This window comes from Falco naumanni, chromosome 8 (assembly GCF_017639655.2).
Source record: "Falco naumanni isolate bFalNau1 chromosome 8, bFalNau1.pat, whole genome shotgun sequence".
NCBI classification, from domain to species: domain Eukaryota; kingdom Metazoa; phylum Chordata; class Aves; order Falconiformes; family Falconidae; genus Falco; species Falco naumanni.
The window spans coordinates 38,188,726-38,194,622 of record NC_054061.1 but is presented as its reverse complement, the minus strand read 5'-3'; positions in this window follow the sequence as shown (position 1 = coordinate 38,194,622).

Sequence of the window (5,897 nt, the reverse complement as noted above, 5' to 3'; positions counted from 1 at the left end):
CAGCGCAGCGTCACTACAGAAGTTACTATTGAATCAATATCGTTTTGATTTACCATAGGATGAGTCGGAAGCAGAGGTGTGAAGGAAAGGTTCCTTGAGTTCGGGGGAGGGGGGGGGAGGTTCTTAATGAAGACTGCAGTGTATTTCTAGAAAATTTGAGGAAAGGTGGTGGTGGCTTATGGCAGAAGAATGCTTTTTAAATAACATCATAATATTGTAATGGTTATGGTACTTGGTATTGTATTGTGAGTCCTTTTTTTGCTGAGGGTTTGTAGATCTTTAGGAACAGCCTATGAAATAACATTGATCTTGGTCTGTTGGTTCAAAATAGATTAATATGAATCTTTAATGTACTGAAAGGAGTATGTATTGTAGAGCTATCCTGATTTTATGACTAATATGCTTCAGAAAAATACTGATTCTGTTTCTTATTAGCATAAATTCAGAAGCAACAGTACAGAAATATTGGAAGCATATTCAGAACACACGGTGCGTGTTTTCAGTCTCTGTATCAGAATCGGTAATTTTGAAAGTGGAACTGCTCTGGTTCGGTTTAAACTTTGTTTAGACTGAGAGACCTGCCCCACAATGCATGGTTCCTCTTGTTCTGAGTCTTCTGCCTCACAGACTAGGACCAGCCATGGCAGTGCTTGAGTGGCTTATGTTGAAGAGAATAATGTGCAATATTCCGGTGCTGATTTCCTCTCCACAGTTTGTAAAGCATTATTTACTTCTAACAGTAGTTCAGACCAGCTCTTGTGTTAACAGTTAGTAGAAAAATTATAACTTAGTATAATGGGAGGGGTCTGCGATAGTGGAATAGTTAAGTCACCCAGTGTCCCTCTCCATAATTCTCTCTAACATACTTTATGAATTGCTTTGGGACTATTCTGTAGTCTTGATAAGCTTGAAAAACCCCAAACCCCTCAACAAAAAACTCCACTAAATCTGGGAATGGCTTAATAGTAATACTGGTGTTTGTAACTGTGGCGCTAGTAATAGCTGGATTTAGGACAGCACTCAGTTCTTATGTAGTAAACCTTGGCTATGATGACTAATCTTATTCTTCTAGGAGGTCTGTGTGGGATGCAGTACTTTCAGCATCGAGTAAAGCATAATAATTCTACGAGGTAAGAATGACTCCATGCTTCAGTAATGGTGTGTTGGTATTCAAACTAGATTTAATTACTTTGATATGATTACTGCAGTAATTAAAATAAAGTGCTATTACTCCAGCCTGTAGCTGTGAGTGGCACACTGGTATGCATTTACTCCGTACAGAACAGTTGCTGCTGTGCATGGTAGCATCTGTACTGGAATATGGTCAGTCAGATTGCTTTCCAGATGGGTCAATTGCTGGGAAACGCTGCTGGTTCCTCAGGCCTTTGTTGTACTGGCCCCTCGCTGCTCCCGCAGTCCAGCAGTGCTCCTCACCCAGTGGTCGCAACGGGCTGCTCTGGAATTAGTCTATAAATCCTAGCCCTCTGGGAAACTAAATTGCCTTCTTCAGTCACAAAACATAGCACTGTATTTTGTCAGGCAGGTGTCTGTATTTGAAGCAGTATCGTAGGCTGCAACAGTAGTGCTTCACCGTGACCAGACAGTGCGTGGTGGGCTCTTGCTGCCCTGCAGCTGGAATCCAGAGAACGGGACCCAGCTCTCGGAGTGCGGTCAGGTCCTCGTGCACTTTATCAGACGTTCTTGTCAGACAATGCTTCTCTTGCACAAACGGATAATGAGGTTCCTTGCTAAGCAGACTGTGGAAACAACAGGGCTGAAAGCTCCATGTTTGCCTTGAAAGTGGTGCACATGAAGAAAATCTTGCTTTCTGCCATTGCACCGCTGCATACAAACCTTTCCGAGATGCTGCCTTTATCCCTGCGGGAATAAGCTGCACAACACTGCATGTTTCCTAGCAGCAGCAAGGTGCAGTACAGTTCATGGATCCAGACGTCTTGCAAATGAACGGGGATAGCTAAATGATTACCCAGAAAGGATTTGTTTGCCATAGGGCTTTTGCTAAACTGGTGGCAAAATAACAGGTTAGTGTGGCAGAACCATGTTTCAGACCATGAGTGATAGCAGAGACAGATGAACTTTGGGGTAAGTGCGTTATTTCTTGGAAGTCTGTGGACAGGAGGTGCCATTTTCTTGGACATAATTCAGGTTTCCTCAGTGAAATAAAAGCTTTTACTCTGCTCTGGTGGCCACCTCCTTGGTTAAGCTGAATTCCATACTGAGGAAGCTTAATCTTGAGGAACTGTCATTTTTTAATAGTTCTGTGTGTTTCTACTAGGCTACAAGACTGAAAGTTGAGGATTTTTGCTCTTCCTCCTCATGGCAAACCAGCAAGTGTCTGTGAAGGGATTAATGCTTGAAGGATACTGTTGTTACTCATTAAGATGGTCTTCTAGACTAGAAAGGCACAGTGACATTGGGGTGGCAATTCCAGCAGCATTACAGCTCAGCAAAGCATTAAACTACCCCCAGTTTCTATTTCTCTGGTTCCTTATGCCCTCCTGATGGTTATAATTTCTAGTAGTGCCTTTTTTCCTAGTGTCTTTAAAAACTTGGGACTTCAAGGCAAGTGGTTCTTGGAATAACTTAATGTGGCACACAGTAAGAGGTGTTGGATAAGGATCTAAATCTACTACAGAAATTCTACAAGTAGAGCTGAATTCTTTCTTTGTTGCAGTTGGTTCATGGGGGTTTTGTTAAGCATTGAACGGTAAATCAGGCACAGTGCTATCAACACCTGGGAGTGGCTAGCTTGCTCTGATTTAAGTATCTTCTTTTTGTACAATATTTGATTAGGATTTCAATTGTTGTCATATAGTAGATGAAATCAAAGGCAGAGAAGCAGTTTTCATTTTTCTTTTAAACTAAAGCAGCTTCAATAGCAAATTACCTGTAAGTTCTGTTCTCACCTCATAACCTGTTAGTTTCAAATTTGTCCCCTTTTCAGCAAGAAGCATGGGAATTTAGAAAGCATTGAAAATTCCAAAGGAGTAACTTCACAACTTGAAAAGATCTTTCAGAAGATGGATTTGAGGGAAGTCAGAAAAGGCAAAAATTACAACTAACACTATGACTTTTTCAGTGAAGAGATGTTTCAAACAACGCTGAGAAATTTTGCTTACCCTTCTGACATTTCAGCACTTATTTTTTCAGCTTTTCTTCCTTGCAAATGTTCTGGAGAGCCTATCTGTACAGTCTTAGCGGAAGGTAATTACTTGGGCAAAGTTAAATGCCTCCAATCAAATCTCTTTTACTTCCATAAATTATAGTTGTAGGTGCAATAGCTATTTAAATACATAAACATACGGTATAATAATTGTTATACTGTATATCATAAAATAATGTTCAAATAATTACAAGCCAGATATAACCAAGACTGTTAAACAGTGAGAATAATTCTAAGAAAACAGAGGTCCTGGTAAGATGATATTGTAGTCACTGACTCTGAATACCGATGTTGTTAGGACACAAAGAAAGCCTCAAGTGAACTTTGTCAGAGTTCATGCAAAGAGGAGGGCAAGTTTAAATTGGATTTAGAAATAACTAAGTGAAGGTAACAAAGTACAATTAATATGACCCCACTAGGGGGTCTAGACTGAGAGAACAGTATGACTGTGGATTTGGAGACATCCAAAAATAATACATAATCTAAATTATTGATACTCAGGTTTAGTTTATACTGTGATCCTGTTACATACCAAAAGTTAACTAAAATTTAAGCACTTTGGCTGTGAAGGGGCATGTGCACCAACTTGTTTGAAATAACAAAAGTCCAGACTGACTCGTTACATAAAACAATTTTTCAAACTCAGCAGACCGACAAGGTAGGAGAAACGTCATTGTTTAAATTTAAAGATCTGGGAGTGCGCTTTCGAGTCAGTGTTAAGACATCCAACAAATTATGGAATTTTGTAGAAGAAAATATTTATCTTCCAAGTCACCTAAATGTGTTTTGATTGGCTAGTGCTGGTGGCATAACTTCTCCCTTCTTTACAGTTTGGTTGTTTTATGTGGGTTGGAAGGAGGCTTTATATCACGGCTACTACACTCGTCATTATTTCTTGGAATTCTGTGGCAATGCTACTGGACTTCTATTGCCTGAAACAATTCTGTGATTATATTTGGGAGGAAAATGGGATCCTCCACCAGTTTGTTACACCCTAAACCTTTCACAATGTAAACCCCTCTGCTGTGCTTTCAAATGCTTTTTGGTTTCTTTCCTTGGCTCTTGCTTTCTCTTTTTCAAGTCTACTCTGTGAAACTGTTATTTCAGCTTCATCTATCTCTTGTAGCATAAATTTTGGGGTTTACTCATAATGTTGATTATTTAATGTGCTGCAGTTTGCAAGTTTGACCTCCGACTCAGATTCTGCAACAGTAAGGATGCTACGTGTGTCAGTAAAGCAGCAACCTTAGTGGCGTATACATCCATTAATGAGTAACTTGAAAGTCAAACAGAGCCACGCAGTTACGATCTGGCACAGCAAAGAGAAGCAAATAATTTAATTACACTTCCATACTGCGGTAGCCCACATGTATTCATTCATGTTCATAAATACTCCCTTCCTGTATTTGGCTATTTAACCACCATGTAATTTAGCTATTGTTGTCTGGGGTATTCTTTTTCTATAGTTTACCTAGAAAAACAAACTTGTATCTACACTGATGGGTTACTATAGTATTATTGATAATTATTGTATGGTAATGCTGTAGTAGTGTACCTGAGCTTGCATCTGTTAGTGGCTCTCCATTTCTACTCCATCTAACAAACCTTCTAGAAATACCTGTTACAAATATTTTTGAACCGTTAAAAGAGGGTTACTTGATAATCTGTTTTGTGACCCTTCTGTCATCTGTTACTCATGACAAACTACAGCATGCCAGCCTTTTAAGCCCACTGGTCCTCGGTCCTACTACTGGTCCACCACCTGCACTACATAAAAATTGTATTTCTGTGGATGTCAATCCACTCATATCTCCTTTTGTACAAGGAAGCCTGCCTTTATACAGATTTGCAGAACAGCATCCTTGTTCCCCTTTAAATCCTCCTGCTGTTATATCCAAGCAATTAGGCAGTTTTCATCATTAACACATTGCTACATTGTGCTTTCTTCGTTTATTTCTCTCTGTTAAACTCAGCTGTTGCCTCTAACCTACTCTGGAAGTTCTTCAGAATGGGGCAGTTTTAGTGTTGTTTGTAAAACACTGATGGCACTTTCTAATAAAAATACAAGATAGTAGGTAGTAATGGAGGTGTCTCACAGGCGCTCCCTGACTATGACTCCTTTCTCAAATGGCACATACATTCCACCTTTTCTTTAAAACCAGACAGATGTTAAGCATAAAATCTCATTCAAAGTTAATTACGTACTTTCGAGTTTTTCCTGCTATTTTTGTTTGGGCTTTTTTTTTTGCATGAATAAATATTTGCGTGTGAATAATAGAAGAAACAGTCTTAGACTTTCCATTGTTGAGTGGTATCTTAACAACAACAACAAAGTCTATCCAGACAGCAGAGAGAGCATCAAAATCCTCCAAAGACTGCACAATGGATAGCTAGAATTTTCCCCTGTAATTGGCTTTACTGTGATTGTGTAAGATGCACTTACGAACTTGATAACTGGTAGTCATAGAATGTTTGATTAATATTGAAGATCTGCTGAGGGTAGCCAGTAATGAGATCTGATCGTCTGCAGCTGTTTTACATGCCACACCAGGTGAGCAAGTAAATAGAGAATATGTAAATGTATACAGGTAGCCATCACATTGGAGGATACATTAGTGAGCCAGGTAACTATTTAAAGAACAGCTTGGCAAGGCAGAAATTGTGTCATGAATAATCCTCCAGAGACGCTATAGATGTAAAGGAGCATAGCTGC